Raw genomic sequence first — 19,549 nt, forward strand, 5'->3', positions numbered from 1 at the left:
CAACCCCTCACTTATACACGCCAGTGCTCCGGAGTGGTCCCGCACCTGCAGTACCTCCTTTCCGCCAGTGCAACGCTGTAAACACACTATGTACACCACTACATCAACCCCCCCCCCCCCCCCCCCCCCCCATTTGTAGAACTCAGCCATCCGAGCTGACAAAAACACATGACAACCAACGTGCGTGTGCCTCAACAGGAAAAAAAGACCAGAGAAAATATACAGTGCACGAGCAAGGCACCGCGATAAATACACAATTTCAATAATTTACAGATTTAACTGACATGAAGAGGAAGGTGAAGAGAGGAGAACAAAGAACAGTGAGGAATGTACAATGGCCGGCTCCCACTTTCCCTTCCATCAGCACCCTGAATTTCCCGTGCTGTGTGTCACCATGCACGAGCACAAGATGGGCCAGGTTCAGCCAATAGCCCAACTGACCCCTGCGTGTGAGCACTTCACAGCCGGAGCAGGAAAAGGGAGCTGGATGAGGGCTATGTGAAATGCAAAGTCTTTGAACGAGTTCTCGTTGCCGGCCCTTCCAGAGCTTTGGGCTTTGACTCCATGAATAAACTGGGGGGAATTAGAAGATGGCCAAAAGGGCGCCCCCACCCCCCCCCCCCCCCCTCGAGGAATGGCAGCACCTGGAGCAGGGCGGGCAGGCGATGGCTGCCTCGCACCTCGCGATCCGCCTGGAGTCGGCGCGGCTGGTGACGCTGGTGATGTCAGGCGCTCCGGTCCTGTGGATGGCACGACAGAACTTCCCTGAGGCAGGACGTCATCGGATGTACGCCCCGGCTTGCCGGGCACACCTGACGCTTAGCCCATAGGTGGTGGAGATGAGGGAACATTGTGAGGCAATATGCACGGCTTAATACGCGATGGATGAACGAACCAACGCTGGTGACCAAACTGAATTTGTACACACTGTGGTCAATGGTCAATTAGCTTGTACCAATTCGACCGGACCTCGCCACGGCTTGTGCAATTTGGGGGACGTGCCAACTGGAACCTGCGGGCAATGCAGCCAAGCTCTATTGCATGGTGCCCATTTCTTCCCCGACACCCGTTGGCCGACTGCCGCGCAGCCGAATTCTGTTTTGAAGCTTCTCTAAGCATCGAAGAACTAATCACAGATAAAGCTGAGTAAAAGCAGTAGATAATCATCGGGATATAATCGTCATGGAGCCTTCAGAGCAGACACGTCTTTGACAGGACCACGGCAGTACGAGCCCGTGGGCCACCGGTACCGGGTTTACGGGAACTTTGTGCAGTACATGCCCTGGACGTTCGCTTTCAGAATCTCTTACATGGGGTTTCAGATATTTGAGATCAATCTTGATTTGAAGCTTTCGTGACTGCAGGAATCCATACTTTTGGTTCTTTCAGTAAAGTCATGTAGGTATAAAATTAAATAAATCACGACGTTTTGTGCGCAACACAAGCGTCCGTCATCAGGTGGGAAAGCATGGTCTGCTACTGAGGCAGACTGTTTATAAAGGTTTGAAATGGGTGTAGCCCAACAGTCATAAAGAAGTGACCGGGGCTAGTGATGTTAATGTTAGGAATTAGCATGTAACTGTAAGATAGGAGAGCAGCCTCCTCGACAAGGGCACGGAAGTGGCTATGTTAATGTGAGAGATTAGCATGTTAATGTGAAATCGAAAAGTGGTGCAATCCAAATCAGCCTCCTAGACGAGGGCACGGAAGTGGCTATGTTAATGTGAGAGATTAACATGTTAATGTAAAATCGAAGAGTGGTGCAAACCAAAGGCATGAGTGCAACCCAAGAGGTGCAATCCAAAGGGCATGTGAGTATGAGAGTGCAATCCAAAGGACATGTGAGCATGAGAGTGCAATCCAAAGGCATGAGAGTGCAATGCAAAGGACATGTGAGCATGAGAGATCTAAGATAGAGGCATAGAGAGAGAGACACAGAGAGTCGGAAATAACAGCTGACATAGGCAGGTAAGATGGAATCAAAGTCAGCTAAGACTATACCTGGTTAATAACGTCCTTCCAATGATTGTCCCTATCCTCTCGGATGAAGTTGTGTCTGTGTTTATATATCTGGATGGCTTCATGAAAAAATCTTTGAAAATAGCCGGTAGGTTTGCAGAGTACCTCCGTCTTGGAAAAATCTATTTTGTGAGCCCACAGCATTAAAATAATGATTGGCAACAGCAGAGGTATTGGTTCTACCGTTTTTCAGATCTGCCTTGTGTTCACGAACGCGGTCCGAGACATGTCGTTTCATTTCCCCAATGTAACTGCTGCCGCAACCAGAACTCAGTTTGTAGACACCAGGGTATTGCATGTCAGGATTCACATCCTTTACAGATGGAATTAAATCACGGATTTTGTGTACTGTGTTAAAATGAACCTGGAGAATAGTCTATGAGATGGGCCTCCAAGATGTCGTCTCATACTATACTGGCAACGATCCGATCAGGAGCATATTTAGAGCCATGGACTCAGGTTGGCACTTTGGTGCCGACAATTTTGAGCTTGTGAAGGGGATCAACTGCCCGCACACTGCCACATACCTGGACACGTACCACTTTGTGAAATCGGAGAAGCCGCTGAAAAATCCGAACTCTGCATTTTCCAGTACAACACAGGAGTGCCATTGCGTCGACACTTGGAGGATGAACACCGGAGAGGCTTCTCGTTCTGTGGTTGCTTGGTCAACTATGTACTCGTGATTAGGAGTGTCAACACAGTGTACAACTACAATTACGTCGTGGACTATATTTTCTACCAGAATGGATTAATTGAAGCAAAGATTCACTCCACTGGGTACCTCGTGGTGACGTATTTCCTTGGGGATGGACTCAAGTATGACAACAAAATATTTGACCACGTCCTTGGCAATGTGCACACGCACATGATCAACTACAAACTGGACATCGATATAGTGGGTGAGTTTATTTTCATCAATATTATCCATGCATGTATTTTTTTACAAACTGCTCGCGAAACTTTAATCCGTGAATATGTTCATAAGTTGAAAGTGATTAAAGGGAATTTACGATAGAACAGCATTGCATTGTATTGTCACTTGTTGTTCTGAACAATTATTCTATTTTCTATAGAGTACCTTTAAAATGAGCGGACGCATAATGTAGATAGAGTAAATCTTATCTGCAACCCTCTTATCCGCAAATCCTATTATCAGCAGCCCAACATTAAATTCACACAAACTACTTTTGTACGTCGGTCAACTCTTTAATTTATCTGAACATTTGTACGGAAAATAAGATCTACCCATTAGAGGTTGTGATAAGAAATAATTTCATTATATTCCTGTATTTTTCTTTTTTTCAATGGATAAGAGGAACGTGAACGTGGTTGCTGGCAGGTGCTAAACACATCCTAATATCTACGATGTCCTATGGATGAGAGAATAATGATGATGATGATGATGTAAATGCCAACAATGATGACGATTATTTTCATGGTGTTCTAGATGATGATGGATAGTAGGGCATTAAACAAAGCAGTCCAAAATCAAAGTTTGCCAGCAGTTCATGATGTTGCCCATGCACTGTTATCCAACGTGTTTGAAGGCAGTGAAAATGTGTAGGTATTCGAGGAATGTCTGCAGTTGAGGAAGTAATGTGCATAATACAGGGGTTGTGATAAGGGAGTCAATTAATGTGTAATAAAGGACTTTGACGACACACAGCTTGGTCTCTGCCTCTGTCTTTATTCTTGTTATGCCGCTCACACTCCGCCGGTCCCAACCGTGGACCAGCTGTTCCACTGGCGCGCCCCGCGCACTCTTTTCGTCAGTTGCACTCCCGCACACCGTTGGCTGACGGTGTGCTTGGAGCCGCCACGTGGCCGATGGCGCTGGAGACCTTCCACGGCTCGACGTGGTCCCACTTCGAGTCTATGCCAACTCCCTCGAGCCTCTTCCGGATCCCCCTTATATTCCCCTCTCTCGTCATCCCGTCTCCACCTTCCACCACGCCCTTTCCGAACCTTCCAGATCACGCCCTTCATTTAGCCCCCCCCCCCCCCCACCGGCTCCACCCTAGGCTCCGCCCCTGATCATCCAGGCATCCGTTTGGACCGGAGGTGGGTGGCGGACTTCCCCATACGCCCACCTTACTGGGCCCCGCCCCCAATACTCCGGGTCGTCCGATTGGCCCAGAGCTGAGCGGCGAAACCTCACTTACGCTCGCATTACACGTGTGTTAACAGGGCAAATGGCAGTATTTATGTATTTTACTAAATTTCAGTATTTATGGATTTCACAAAGCACTTTGGGTGAGTAGTGAGCTTAATTTAATTTAACTAATGCAAGAAAGGTACTTAAAGCAAAAGTAATGGCTTTTTTACGGTACAAGTCATAGAGATGGACTTCAACTAATTGCAAAACAAGTGATAGCATTAGTCATGGTGATCTCTCGCTCTCTTTCTTGATATAGTTCGATCTTGTTTCCCCCCAAATGTTTCTAAATTTGCTTTCATATCATGAGATGAAGAATCCATTATACAATTCTGCAGACGCAGTGGACCCGGTATATTAGAGAGTTGCTAAGAGATTTAGTTTTACAGGCCTTCTCCAAAAAATATATTTCAAGGGCCCTTGTTACCCTTTACGCGGTAGGGGTCGCACTTTCTCATAATCCTGCTATGCCTTTGTCGCCTCAAAGTTAAACTGATCATTTAAATTCTCAGAACTAGAAACGAACTAGATTTCAACTCAGGATCTCAGCAGTGTTGATTCAGTACTTAGTTCTCTGAGCCACCTCAAATGTTATTCTATCCTAAATGCATGTAGTATTTTTTAAAATAAAAAATATATTTTACCTTTTACACTTACACCTAGTTTCCTCCCAATATATATTAGTCTTCTGTAGAAAACAAATATATTAAGTGGTGAATATTGAACAATAGCACCATGGGTATACATTAACTTAACTTCAGAGTACACGGTATCGCCTCTTCAAACTTAAAAAAGAGATCACCATCACACGTCACTGTATATAGAAGCTTACCGTTTGCCCCACAGGCACAAGCAACAGCTTTAAGACTGTGAACCGGCAGCTCGAAAACACGACCGTCGTTTGGAGCCCAGAGCACACCAAGGTCATGCCCAGCGTGAAGCACGACCTCAAGGAGACAGAGTCGGAGGCAGCCTTCAAGTTCGACGTCAGACTTCCATACCTGGTGTTCGTGAACGAGAACTCCAGAAACAAGTGGGGCGCCCAGCGTGTTTATGGCGTGCAGCTCACGAGCCACGAAAACCCCCTGATGCCAGTGGAGGAGAATCGCGTTGCGTGGAGCAGGTGTAGATATAATAAGTATAACCAGTACAAACAAAGTTTTTCACTATAAATCCTTTATATGCGTGGCGGCTAGAGTCCTCTCGTCCTCTGGCTTGAGATGGCTGCCACCTATGGGTCAGATGATTGTCTGCCAGTATTAAGCAATTTGTAATTAAATATTTAATTTGTTTTCCCTAAACAGTGTAAAATTTTGGAAAAATTTTTTCACAAACATTAATTGTTTCGCACAACGAGTCTGTGTGCAAAATGTCAGCTCGATTGGATCATGGGAAGTGGGTTGAAAAACGACCGAAAGATTTGCACGGTCGTAAGCAAGCAAGCACGCAAGCAAGCAAGCGAACTTAATATAAAGGATTTAAAAAACCAAAGCACAGTTGAGTTATCGTGATCATCAGCCATGATCAATCGACCGCCGAGGTGAAACCCCTATACAGTTTTAGCACTGGTAGATTGCGCACTGCGCAGACAATAGCGGCACTACGGTAACGCCATTGCCTCCTGGCAACAAAGCCATTGGAAGTTTGCAACAAAGCTCATGGTCGCGACTGTATACCGGTAGTGCTCAGCCAATAGTAGCGGCCTAAGGGACTCAGCAATTATGATTCCGCTTCTGGTAGACGCTTGTTAAGGCCCTTCCCATTGTGCAATCCATAGCCTCAGCTGAAACTTTCGCACCTCCTTACAGCCACTGAAAGTATTATGGTAAACAAAGTGCTCCCACTTCAAACATTGTCGTTTGTGGTGCCACAACGACGGGGCCGCTCTGCCGAGCCAGGGAGCCGCCCGGCTTCCACCACTGCACTGCCCCCCATCACCCCCCCCACATAAGCACGCACCCGCACCCACGTAGGGCCTTGTGGTCGGGTCACCTACCCTGAGTTTTCACCCGAGGGCCCCCTCGGGGGGTTACCCCACGGTTTCTCAGGGCCAGGGAATTGGACAGGACCCTTCCCAGGCTAAGTAACACTGCGGCGCCGTGGGCGGATTTGAGATCGCACGACCACGGCGAGCTCAGAGAGCCCCGCAGTTAGAAACGCATACAAACACAAACACGGGTCAGCAAGGCAGATAACTAGGATCAGGACCCGGGGCTGCTGATTAGCCAAAAGGTCAAAGGCCGGCGGGATCGCAAAAGGGCGGGAAATCCTAGGCTCAGGATTGGTCGAGAGACCAAGGCGGTCGGGACGGGGGCGCCTAGCCTTTGATGTGGATAGTTTAAAAGAAAACGCAGGGGCAGTAGGGAACTCTCTTCTTCTGGAGTAGTGACACGGGGTCAACGACAAGGGAGTCATCGGGCGAGCCGCAGGATCGTCTGCAGGACGACCTGAGCGCCGCAAGGTCACCTAGGACTACGGACGGTATCGTATTACGCGCCTTACAACACCTCAGAGCGGAGAGTAGGATCCGTAGGAGAAGGTTAGTTCGGGGTAAGGACGAGTAGGAAAGCGGTGTAACAGAGAGCGCAGCATAGAATAGGGCTGCACGCCACTAGAGAGTGGGTTGGAAGCGCCTTGCTTGCTCGAACACACACACGGGTGGCTCGGTGAGTTAACAAGGATTAATACAATCTCGAGCGTAGTAACAAAACCGTGTTGTTGGGTGTTTTTGAACGTGGTATTAGCGTGCACTGCATTCGCGGGTGTGTGGTCGTTGTATGCGTAAAGGCCGTGGTCTCTGTACGATGGTGCGGGTACGGAGGTGTGTGTGTTAACGCCCGGGGAGAGCACTTTTGTGTGTTGGCGTGCCTACGCAGCCGTGTGAGAGGAGAATCGTCCTTGCACGATACTTGTGTTGACATGCACGCGCGAGTGCGGGAGGGGACGAGTCGTCGTGTCGGCGTGCACCCCGCTCGCGTGTGCGAAACCACGGTGCGCAGTGAAGCTATTAGCTTTGTGCGAGCTTGCGTGTGCTCAAGCGCGTAATCGGCTGCGCATTGTTGTACGGTTTATCTCGCGCGCACGGCGGCGGCAACTTGAGTCGTTGTGTCGGCGTGTGCCCCGCTTGCGTGTGCTCGTGTGATCCCGTGTTATAAGTGTGAACGCGTGTGGTACGGTGTATGCGTAAGCTCTCGTCGTGCGAAATCGGCGTACCCCAGGTGAGCGATCGTAACGTGAGCGGCCAGCGCGGCGCAGAGCGACGCAAGAGTGAGTGCCGTGCAGAGCTGTGTGTGTGGGAGTGCGCATACGTTCGTTACGTGTCGGATACGGATGCGCATTGGTAACGTGCCGCACAGGGCTATACTGCGAGCACGGCGTTTGATTGATGATGATGTGCGCACGTATGCTCGCAGCGTGGGAGCACGGCGCGAGGCTGTAATAGTAGGGGTATTGCGTTCGAATGCCGGCAAAACCGTAGCGGGTAATAGGGAGGTGGGGTAACGTAAACGAATAGGGGGATGCAGGCGGGAGGGACCCCGGGGGCCAACGGCCCCCACAAATTGATGTCGGAAGCGGTACGGACCCCCGCGTTACCTCACGCTACAATAAGACTAATATTTACCGGCCGGGGGGCCCCTTCGTGGAAGGCATTCGCCCGCAATCTCTTAGGGGCCAAGGAAATTAATGGATGGACGGACGCGCAGGCAGTACGTCAACTTAATATGAATCTTGATGGGCGGGCAGCCGATTTTGTAGAAGCGTTACCCGCGAGCGCACAGACACAGCTAGAGGAGCTGATGCGCCGACTCGATCAGCGTTTTGGCACGCGTGACGAGGAGGAAGCAAAATCGGCCTTAGAGGCGTGCCGTCGCCAACCTGGCGAAGATCTACGTGATTACGCCGAGGATGTGCGCGAGTTAACAAAGATCGCACGCCCGGGGTACGCAACTGATGTTATTGAGGAACTGGCCGCCGAGAAAATCCAGCGGTACCTGTCTCGCACGGCGTGGTGGCAGCCAGACATAAGCTGCCCACGTCTTCCCTTTAACACCCTTGTCGAGCGCGCACGTTAGTGTGAAAGAATTCACAGCGAACGCGCGCAGCTCCGGGGGCTGGGACGAGAGCGCGCCATTGCGAGCCTGCTCTCGGAAGACGAGGAGGAGGAACAGGAGCTCGCGAGGACGGTAAGGGGCCGGGAAAGAGAGCCTCCAGTGTCCCGCGAGACAACCCCGGGATGGGTTGCCGGTATACAAACAGGTATAAAGGATGTCTCCGGCCAGGTAACCCACATAGACAACAAGGTAAACCAAGTAGGTGAGAGGGTAACTCACGTAGGTGAGAGGGTAACCCAGGTACGCGAGGAAACGAATAAAAATATGACCCAACTGCAATCCTCCGTTGAGACCATCCGATCCGAGATGGGGGAACTAGACTCCACGGTAGGAGGGCTAACTGGAAGGATAGCGCGACTAGAAGCAGAGTATGAGCAGCAGCGCACTGGGGGAGGAGGGAGTGGGCAGAGAGCCCATTACGGAGCCGCCACCCCTCCCCGGGCATGTTATATGTGCGATCGCCGAGGGCATCTAGTGAGGGACTGTCCTTAAGTCGCCCGAGCTAGACAAGAGCTAAGGTCAAACACTAAAGCCCCCCTAGAGAGGGGACCACCGGGGGGTGAAATCGACGTAGCCCCGACACAAACAAGCTGTGAGAATAATGGCGAGCGAGTGATCTCCACACAGGTTCCAGCAACAACGCCCTCAGAAACGGTGACTCCTGGCGACTGGCTGCGGGAGCTGGTGGCGGGGATCACGGGGGCCACGTCGCTGGTGGAAGGGGAGGTAAACGGAGTGCGTACCCGAATCCTGCTGGGCACGGGGGCGGTGGTCTCGCTCGTGAGCGCAGCGCACTGCAGCGCGATCGGGGTCGACGTGCGTCACCTGCAGGCACCGGACCGCGCGCTGCACACGGCGAGCGGAGCCGGAATGGGGCTGCTGGGGAGAGCCACCCTAGAGGTCCGCATAGGCAGCCAGGTGTGCACGCAGGAGTTCTACGTGTCGAGTGCGTTGTGTCACGAGTGTATCGCAGGCACCGACCTCCTAGAACGGTTGGGACTCAACGTGCAACCCCGCCAGCGATGCGCCACCATGGAGAGCAACGGCGAGCGGATACCGTTCCTGGGACGAGAACCAACGCGCCGCCGCTTTGCACCTGTGGCCGCTATCCTGGCGACGGCAGTCACCATCGGCCCGCTCACCGAGATGCTGGTGCCGGTGGCAACATCCCCCACCGACCCCGCGCTCCGACCATCAGGGGAGGTAATGCTAACTCCTCACCCGGAGTTGGCAAAACGGTATGGGGTTGTGGGATCCGCCACATTGGTAAACACAGATGGGGACCGATTGTTTATGCGGATGTTTAACCCCCACAATACCCCAGCGATACTGCGACGGCGCAACCCGATAGCCACCGTACACCCCCTGTACGCACGCCACTCTAACGACTCGGTGTTCGCACTCTGGGCTGAGGACCCCGGGCGTCCTGAGGGTGACCAGGACCTGGCCTGGCGAGTCGGCCCGACTCCCCGAGCCGAGGTCGTTCCCCTGCTCGACGCGTTACATGTACCATGGGCGGATTTACCTAAGGGAGAGGCCGATCGGCTGCGCGAGTTACTGCGGGAGTATGCCGACGTATTCAGTGAACACGACTCAGACGTGGGTCGGACCGATCTTGTTAAGCACCAAATTGACACCGGTGCAGCCCGACCCATCAAACTCCTTGCGTACCGAGTGGGCGCACCCGAACGCGCCCAAATCAAAGAGGCAGTTGGGGACATGCTTCGCGATAACATAATTCAGCCCTCGGCGAGCCCCTGGTCAGCCCCGGTGGTACTAGTAACGAAAAAGGATGGGTCAACCCGGTTCTGCGTCGATTACCGTAAACTAAATGCAGTCACGCTCGGCGATGCCTTCCCCATACCCCGCATCGACGACACCTTCGACAGTCTCGCAGGAGCGCGGTATTTTTCCACCCTCGATCTGGCGTCCGGTTACTGGCAGGTGGAGATGACGGAGGAGGATCGGCCAAAAACAGCATTCACCACCCCGATGGGCCTGTTTGAGTTTCGAGTGTTGCCGTTCGGACTCACTAACGCGCCCGCGACGTTCCAGCGGTTGATGGAGTTGGTGATGCGGGGCTTGCAGTGGGAACAGTGCCTGATTTACTTGGACGATGTGATAGTGTTCAGTAGATCTTTGTCTGAGCATTGGTCCAGGCTTCGAGAGGTGTTCCAGCGACTGCGAGCGGCTCATCTCAAGCTCAAGCCATGTAAGTGTTACATCGCACAACGCGAGGTGGGGTACCTCGGGCATCGCGTCAGCGAGGCAGGCGTGCGCACCGATCCGGAAAAGGTACGCGCCGTAGTGGAGTGGCCACGGCCAAGGAATCTGACGGAGATCAGATCATTTTTGGGGCTCGCCACCTATTATCGTCGATTTGTAAAGGGATTCAGCGAGATTGCACGCCCCCTCACCCAACTCACCTCCCCTAAGCACCCCTATCAGTGGACGGGGGCCTGCCAGACGGCCTTCACCACTCTCAAAGACCACCTCACCCATGCCCCCACCCTCGCTTTCCCCGATTTTACCACCGATTTTATTTTGGACACCGACGCCTGCAGCAGCGGGCTGGGCGCGGTGTTGTCACAGGTACAGGATGGGACGGAACGAGTCATCGCGTACGCCAGCCGGACCTTGAGTGGGGCCGAGCTGAACTATTGCGTGACCCGCCAAGAGTTGTACGCCGTGATTTTCGCATGCAAACAGTTCCGGCCGCATTTGTACGGCAGGAGATGTCGCGTACGCACTGACCATTATGCTCTGCAGTTTCTTCTTACATTCAAGGAGCCGCGGGGGCAGATGGCCCGGTGGTTGGCACAGTTGCAGGAGTACAACCTGCAAATCGAGTATCGGGCTGGCCGGACGCATGCAAACGCGGACGCCTTGTCGAGGCGACCCACGGTGTACGCCGAGACGAGGGCGGAGGAGGCCTGCCCATGTTTCACGGGGGGACGCTGCCGGCAGGCAACGGACCCCCGAGAGGCCGCGGCCACTAACCCCCCCCCAGCGAGAGAGAGTGCAGTGTGCGCCACAGAGACCCTCACAGGTGGCACCGAGGATCCCGTCGACCGCCCGGCAAGCGCGGGACCCGCGGCTCGGGACCCGATCGGACGGATCCAGGAGGACGTCGGCTGCGCCTTCCCGGGCCTAAACGACGAGCAGCTGAGACAGACCCAGCAGCGAGATCCGGATCTGGCGGCAGTGGAGGCGGCACTGCGGGAGGAAAAGAGCGCCCTACCAGGACCCTGGAGCGGTTTGTATGCCCGGTTGTGTGTAGAAAACGGGGTGGTGAGGGAACTGGCCGACGCTGGGCAGCCGGGGTGCATCTGCGTTCCCGCCCATGTGCGACCCCAACTACTACGACTGGTACACGACCACCCGCTCGGGGGCCATGATGGGGAACGGCGCACCCGGGAGACTCTGCGTCGCCAGTATCTCTCGCCTAAATTGGCGCAAGATGTGGCCGCCTGGGTGCAGGGCTGCCGGGCCTGTCAGCAGTGTGGGCAAAAGCCGGCGAGGTACCAGGTACCCCTGAGGCCGTTCCGAGTCAGTCGGACGAATCAGTTGGTCGGAATCGACCTGCAGGGGCCCTTTCCACGATCCCACCGGGGCAACCGATATATTCTCGTAGCGGTGGAGTACGTCACCCGCTACCCCGTGGCGGTGGCTATCCCGGATAAAACAGCCCTCGTAGTGGCCCGGGCCTTCGTGGAAAACTACGTACTTAGGTGCGGGATCCCCGAACGAGTCATTACCGACCAGGGTAGTGAATTCGAGGCCGAACTATTTCAGGCGCTGTGCCGAGAGTTCGGGATCCAGAAGGACCGAACCACGGCGTATCACCCCTAGGCGAACGGGATGGTAGAGAGGATGAACCAGACTCTGGCCGGGAAGCTTAAACGCATGGCGGCCGCGAATCAACAGGACTGGGACGAACACCTTCCCTATGCCCTATTCGCCTACACCACCGCCGTTCAGACATCTACAGGACAGACCCCGTTCCTAATGATGTTTGGTCGCGAGTCTCGCCTGCCCGCAGATCTGCTGTTCGGTGTCCCTCCGCCGCAACGGGAGGAAGGGAGCCACCCCGTGGAGCACTTGCTGGAGACCCTGCGAGGGGCCAGGGGCCGAGCCTACCCGCACGGAGAGGCCGCGCACCAGCGGCAAGAGCAGGGCGCCCGACCCCGTATGGAGCCCCCTTTCTACACTGCGGGCTCCGAGGTGTGGCTGTACGCTCACCGCGTCGGTGCCGGACAGGTGGGGAAGCTGACCACCTACTGGCGAGGACCCTGGATTGTGAGACGGCAGATCTCACCATGGACGGTGCTGATTCAGGGAGGAGAGAGGGGCCGGGAGATGGTGGTCAACATCCGCCGACTGAAGCCGTGGCGAGCAGCCCCCGAGGGGGGGAGCCCCGCCGTCCAAGTACCCCGAAACCCCGGGGTCCCCCCACCCCCCGTGCCCGGGGGCCTCGCGCAGTATATGGGCCCCACGGAGCCCCGGGCTCCGAGGGGCCCCGGGCGGGGCCGGGGGCGACGAGGACGGCGACCCTTAAACCCCACCGCCTCTGAGTTTGTTCCCCAGCCCGCAGGTGCCAGAGGCCGAGGGGAGCCGTTGGAATGGAGGAGGAGACCACCGCCGGAGCCCCAGGAGACGGAGCCGCCACCCCCGAGGCCAGCCACAAGGGCCGGGCGAATCCCGCGGACCCCGCGGCGATACCTCGTGGGGGCAACCCAGGCGAGGTGCTCCAGTCAACCCGGGACGGGGACTGGCACCCCGGGGGGCTATGTGGTGCCACAACGACGGGGCCGCTCTGCCGAGCCAGGGAGCCGCCCGGCTTCCACCACTGCACTGCCCCCCATCACCCCCCCCCACATAAGCACGCACCCGCACCCACGTAGGGCCTTGTGGTCGGGTCACCTACCCTGAGTTTTCACCCGAGGGCCCCCTCGGGGGGTTACCCCACGGTTTCTCAGGGCCAGGGAATTGGACAGGACCCTTCCCAGGCTAAGTAACACTGCGGCGCCGTGGGCGGATTTGAGATCGCACGACCACGGCGAGCTCAGAGAGCCCCGCAGTTAGAAACGCATACAAACACAAACACGGGTCAGCAAGGCAGATAACTAGGATCAAGACCCGGGGCTGCTGATTAGCCAAAAGGTCAAAGGCCGGCGGGATCGCAAAAGGGCGGGAAATCCTAGGCTCAGGATTGGTCGAGAGACCAAGGCGGTCGGGACGGGGGCGCCTAGCCTTTGATGTGGATAGTTTAAAAGAAAACGCAGGGGCAGTAGGGAACTCTCTTCTTCTGGAGTAGTGACACGGGGTCAATGACGAGGGAGTCATCGGGCGAGCCGCAGGATCGTCTGCAGGACGACCTGAGCGCCGCAAGGTCACCTAGGACTACGGACGGTATCGTATTACGCGCCTTACAACACCTCAGAGCGGAGAGTAGGATCCGTAGGAGAAGGTTAGTTCGGGGTAAGGGCGAGTAGGAAAGCGGTGTAACAGAGAGCGCAGCATAGAATAGGGCTGCACGCCACTAGAGAGTGGGTTGGAAGCGCTTTGCTGGCTCGTACACACACACGGGTGGCTCGGTGAGTTAACAAGGGTTAATAAAATCTCGAGCGTAGTAACAAAACCGTGTTGTTGGGTGTTTTTGAACGTGGTATTAGCGTGCACTGCATTCGCGGGTGTGTGGTCGTTGTATGCGTAAAGGCCGTGGTCTCTGTACGATGGTGCGGGTACGGAGGTGTGTGTGTTAACGCCCGGGGAGAGCACTTTTGTGTGTTGGCGTGCCTACGCAGCCGTGTGAGAGGAGAATCGTCCTTGCACGATACTTGTGTTGACGTGCACTCGCGAGTGCGGGAGGGGACGAGTCGTCGTGTCGGCGTGCACCCCGCTCGCGTGTGCGAAACCGCGGTGCGCAGTGAAGCTGTTAGCTTTGTGCGAGCTTGCGTGTGCTCGAGCGCGTAATCGGCTGGTAATAGGGAGGTGGGGTAACGTAAACGAATAGGGGGATGCAGGCGGGAGGGACCCCGGGGGCCAACGGCCCCCACACGTTTCATTGTACTAAAATTCTAATAATTTAAAATGTGATAACATGTGCAATTTTAGTGTGAGTGGTTTATTTTGCAGTGCTTTAGTCAAAGGTAAGTGTTGCATAGTGGATAGTGCTGCCATGAAAAAATTAAACGAGTTATGACATGTCACGTGTAAAATATTTTTGGGATAGCCCGCACCTCCGTATACCCCGTAGGGTCTTGTTTTGTTTGTAAAAAGTGATATATGCGGGAAAATACGGTACTCAGATCCGGTGACAATGCATGCCTGTATGAAAATCGGCATCAATTAATTGCCTCCTTTCAAGCAATTACAATTTTTGTATGGACGGCTTATTCATTTTATATTTTTGTGTAGGTCAGAAACGCCGCGGTCCCTAAACTGTGGAATCGGCTCGCACAAAAAGCAGGCGCCACGTGTCTCAGACGCCATTGACGTACTTCTCGACCACGAGTTAAACGAAGTTATTAATAAAACCGTTGTTTAAAAAAAAAAACTTATTTTAAGGAATTTATTTAAGAACAGTTGACGAGAAAGTGATGAAAAGTATACCAAAGCCCATTATTAATTTCTCACCTTCTTATGGCAACTTCTATTCTTGGTGACAGTATATTAGTGGAATGGAAGATAAGTACATAAATGAAATTACATGTAATAGCGAGATATAGATAATAAAATATGTTTGATTATCCCCAAATATAATAAAAGCGTAGCAGATTTGTAAAACATGATTTCGAAGGTATTTGTCAAGTCTTTGTAATTGTACATATTTTCTGTATCATTTTTGATGTTTTTATTTCCATATAATCAAGTGGACATGTGCGTTTCAATTGTTTCAAATACGTATTACTTATGTTGTTAAGTTTTAACTTTTGATAAATACAAATTGGTCAAGATTTTAAGATGAATGGTGAACTTTGTATTATAATTTCATACTAGGCTTTTTATTATTTATACGTGATATTCCATATTACGCATATTCTAGATTGCCTAGGACCTTACAGCTTACCTTGTTATTGTCAGATAGCACTCCCTTCAATATGTAAGACTTCAGTTGACAAAAGGAACGCCAGAAGCTTATTCATATTATATTTTGTTCCAACTCTTGACAACCTAAATACTAGAATTTTAGCATGTAATAGGTTAGATGATTCCAAACGTGCTACTAACACATGAAGACATCATAAGCAACTAAGTAGCATCATGCCATTCTAAAAGCAAATAGAGAAAAATGCGCGCTATATTATTAGAAATGTTATAGTATTTTGTTATGCTATTGAGTAACATTTGTTGATAACTTTCTTTACCTATTCTTGGTCATCGATGAAGATATAAGTGATATTAAAGGAGCGCCCCATGGTTTTATGTTTTAGTTACATATGTCCAAAAATATTTTGATCAGCTGGTGACGGCTGAAAGAAAATTGTTACTTTTTAGTGCACTTTAACATAAAACCGTTGTCTTTAAAAAATAAGATTTTAAGGAGTTTATTTCAAAGTCAGTGATGTGATTGAACACTCTCTGGTTCCTGTACATAAGCTGATTTCATCACTCCATTTCTGCAGTGAATGTACTATTACAGTCCAGTATATTCGTGTAAGAAGAAATCCTTTTATCTACATCCTTATCTGCAACCGCAATTTTCTCACACATGGTTACCAGAACCTTCCGAGAATCCATGACAATCACGAATAAGGAGGGTCAAGAGCAGTCTAGAGAACAGATTTATAAATGTGTTGTGCCGTAGAACCACGCGGAGATGAGGAATACTATGAGGGCTGTTGCCGTTCATTAAAAACTGTTGCACTCAACACTTTAAACTCACACCAGAGGTAGGTACTCTCTATCTGGGTCCTTCACCCCGGACACTGAACAATATCTGGTCCTGCCCTCGGCTATCCGTTAGGGCTCTCTCACTCGTCTGCCCAGAGCGGGGGTTCATCCAACACCGTCCAGCGATGAGAGAGAAACCCTCTCTCAGCCGATCCTTACTGAATGCTCGGGACCCAACTCTCGGCGAATCCCTTGGCTCTCCCACTCGTCTGCCCTCTTCCAGCCGCTTCTCACCCTGGCTCCCTACAACTACCACGCCTTCGTCACGGGATCCCCCTTAAGTACCCCATTTGGTAGCTCCTCCCTCTAGCTCGGACTCGCCTTTGTTCCCAAAGGTACCTCTTACACCTCCCGTGACATTGTCATCCTTGACTGTGAACCCGCTCGCACCTCCCTCTATTCACCCCCTCACTGGTTACTCAATACTCCTCTACACATGTGTAGTGTGTTGTACGGAGGCACACACTGGAGTTTGAGGCAACATGTTTATTACAACACCCCAACAGGGTTGCTACATAAACGTATACTGGTTCCACATCGAGGTGATAACTAGACGGTTAACTAGACTATAACAAAGGGTAACTACATAACCGGGTCAGGCAGTGTGTTAGTGTGTTACTGACTGAGTCACGATGCCGAGCGTAACATCGAAGACCGAAGACCAAGGACCGAGGATTGAAGAGACATAGCACCGACGAGTTCCATTCCAACAGAGTGCCAAAAACCCTCTTGGGACTGCCCCTTTATGCTCCCGAGCGTGGCCTGGCTCCGCCCTTGGCCATGGCCTCTTCTAGATTCCTCTGGCCCATATCATGTCTCCCTCGAGCCCCCTTTCAGGCCCCCTTGCTACCCTGCCCCGGTCACGTGCCCTCTCGGGTTCACACAGAGTATCACGTCCTCACTTGCTCTCTCTCCAACCCTCACCAGAACTATGCTCCCTAGGGCCCGCTTCCATGCCATATCCACTCTGGTGCCAGTCTCAAGACGTACAATTCCACTCTTGTGACAGTAGCTGGCGCTAAACACCATAGTGACTCCATATAAGTCACTACACATGCATCAGATGATGTGTTTAAGAATATGTTTAACACTCATATATTGTGTCATCAGCAAATCAGAGGTCTGGTTAATCTTATCACCATTTAAATGTATGCCTATGTTTCTCTGATGAAATAAGCTCATGTACAGGAGCTACAGTAGATGGGTTATCCCATCGCGAGAACATAAGAGAGTGGGTAGATGGGGGCTGATGATTATGGTAGTTGACGTGTAAGGTATGTCCGTAGAGGCTGTGACTACTGATGTTCCTTCAACGTTGCTCCTGCATACCTCTCATTTCTGACAAAAGTATCAGGTAGCGGTGCAAAATGGAAGGAGACAGAGCTGCACTGCGGCAGTATCTACAATCAACATGACTCGTTGGATCCTGCCGTTTACTTTCAGGACTTCATAAATGGCAATGAGAACATTGTCAATCAATTTGCTTCTATTAGATTTAGATTCTTATTTAAATTACCTTCACAAACACATCTCATTTTCATTGGCAGCTTGTACCCACCCACACTTTACCCCACCACACGTGAACTGCTGCTGATCGATTGTGTTTTTCCCATTTATACGTCTGGGCGGACAGATTCGGGGTTTTAAGAAAGGTGAAACATGACCAAAAAATGTCACGTAAAACTGAAATGTAGCAATGCAATGGAGACTTTGTGCAATCAGCTCAGATTGGCTTTGTACAGCGCGAAAGAAGTTCAAGTCTATAGAGTTGTGCTATGAGCTGTGGCTGTGCTGCTGGGCAGGACCTGGTGGCCTGGGTGACGGTGGGCTTTGTGCACATCCCCCACTCGAAGGACGTCCCCAACATGGCCACCGCCTGCAACGGCGCGGGCTTCTTCTTTCGACCATTCAACTTCTACGATGAGGACCCATGAGTGGCCTCGCTTGACGTCGTGATCCTGCGGCCAGGGCCCCCCGGCTCGGGAGAGACGCGCGTGTCCTGGTGGACGGAGCACAGCCCCACTGAGCCCAGCATCTTCTTGCCCGACATTCAGCCACTCGCCTACAACATGACGCGCGGTCCCGTGTAGAGCGCACAGCAACTCTGCGGTGATTCGCAGATGGTTTCTATAACAACAAAAAACGGTTTATTAGAAAACATGAATCTGCAGTGTCGATGAAAGAGCAGATTATTGTGAAATAAAAACGAGGTATCTTCAAGCTCAAAAAAAGCTAAATGTTTCTGAGCAGCCATCGTATCCTTTGGCAGCCCTAGTGCCAGATGTGGAAATTGTGAACTGACATCGTTTGAGTTGGGTCCACTCACCACAGTGCCATCTACTGGGAAAAAGAGGTGTTGGTGATGAGTTAATTCATTTTAGAGATCTAATAGTACAGTTTTTGATGCCCACTCCGCCTGGATTTACGTTATGCTCGAGCGTAAACCATGCATCATATATGGCTAGAGCATATATGAAGGTTTCCAATTCAGGCAGTGGACTTGAAATCTTGTCACCAAATAAAGAAAAGAGGCGAAAAAATACTTTGAGAGTGGACATAAATGGCTTTCAATAGGGGTGTAACAATTCATACCGCCACACCAGCCATGGCGATTCGATGCATCAACACATTAAGGGGTGCGGTTTGTGTTTTTTAAAACTGCAATTCTACACCCTTTTAATCTATGTCTTACCTCTAAATCAATGCCCATTAATTGTAATCTTAAAAATGTATACAAAAAAACATTTGATCAAGTATGTAAAGACATCTAAATGTATTAAATGCCGAATAATCTCGTTTTAGATCTAGACGCAGTACCATCAAAATTACTACAGTCTTAGACTGATGGGGCAAGTGCTGTTTGCGAGCACCTATGAAGGCCGGAGCAGCATAAGAGGATGTGGGTTGGCCAGCATCACGCCCTACTGCCTTTGTCTTCCCAGTGGCAATGTTGTTACAAATCACACCACATACTCATTTGAGGCTGAGTCGACCTAAAGGAAGCCCAGGACTGGTTAAGATAATCGTCAGTGAAGTTGGCAGTGAGCGGGAATTCAACTCGGGTCGCCAGGTTCATATCGCAGCGCGCTAAACTATCGCTCCCCACACACATGAGCAGGCACAGATACAATGCGTGGTTCTGTGCACAAAGCAGGGGAGGAGAAAACACGCACCAGACTCCCCTTAACCCTCACTCGGGGACTCGTACATTAAAAATAATAAATGACAACTGTGCAGGATTCTTTGCCATGACAAATACCCTGCGTAAGCTCTGATTTGTTTGTCAATGTGTCATTTGTGCTGGCCGGAATAATAGCCTCTAGAGGTTCTCAGCACTGGGAGTCTTTACAAAGATTGTACAAAG

The 19,549-nt window shown here is 51.7% G+C and overlaps 1 pseudogene; it reads left to right on the plus strand.

Annotated features, from left to right (window-relative positions):
- The first annotated feature begins 665 nt into the window (after window positions 1–665).
- LOC133346228 (amiloride-sensitive amine oxidase [copper-containing]-like) lies at window positions 666–18,310 on the plus strand (annotated as a pseudogene).
- The last annotated feature ends 1,239 nt before the right edge of the window (window positions 18,311–19,549 follow it).

The sequence above is a fragment of the Lethenteron reissneri genome, chromosome 23, assembly GCF_015708825.2.
Source record: "Lethenteron reissneri isolate LAM-NWPU_2019-01 chromosome 23, ASM1570882v1, whole genome shotgun sequence".
Taxonomy (NCBI): Eukaryota; Metazoa; Chordata; class Hyperoartia; order Petromyzontiformes; family Petromyzontidae; genus Lethenteron; species Lethenteron reissneri.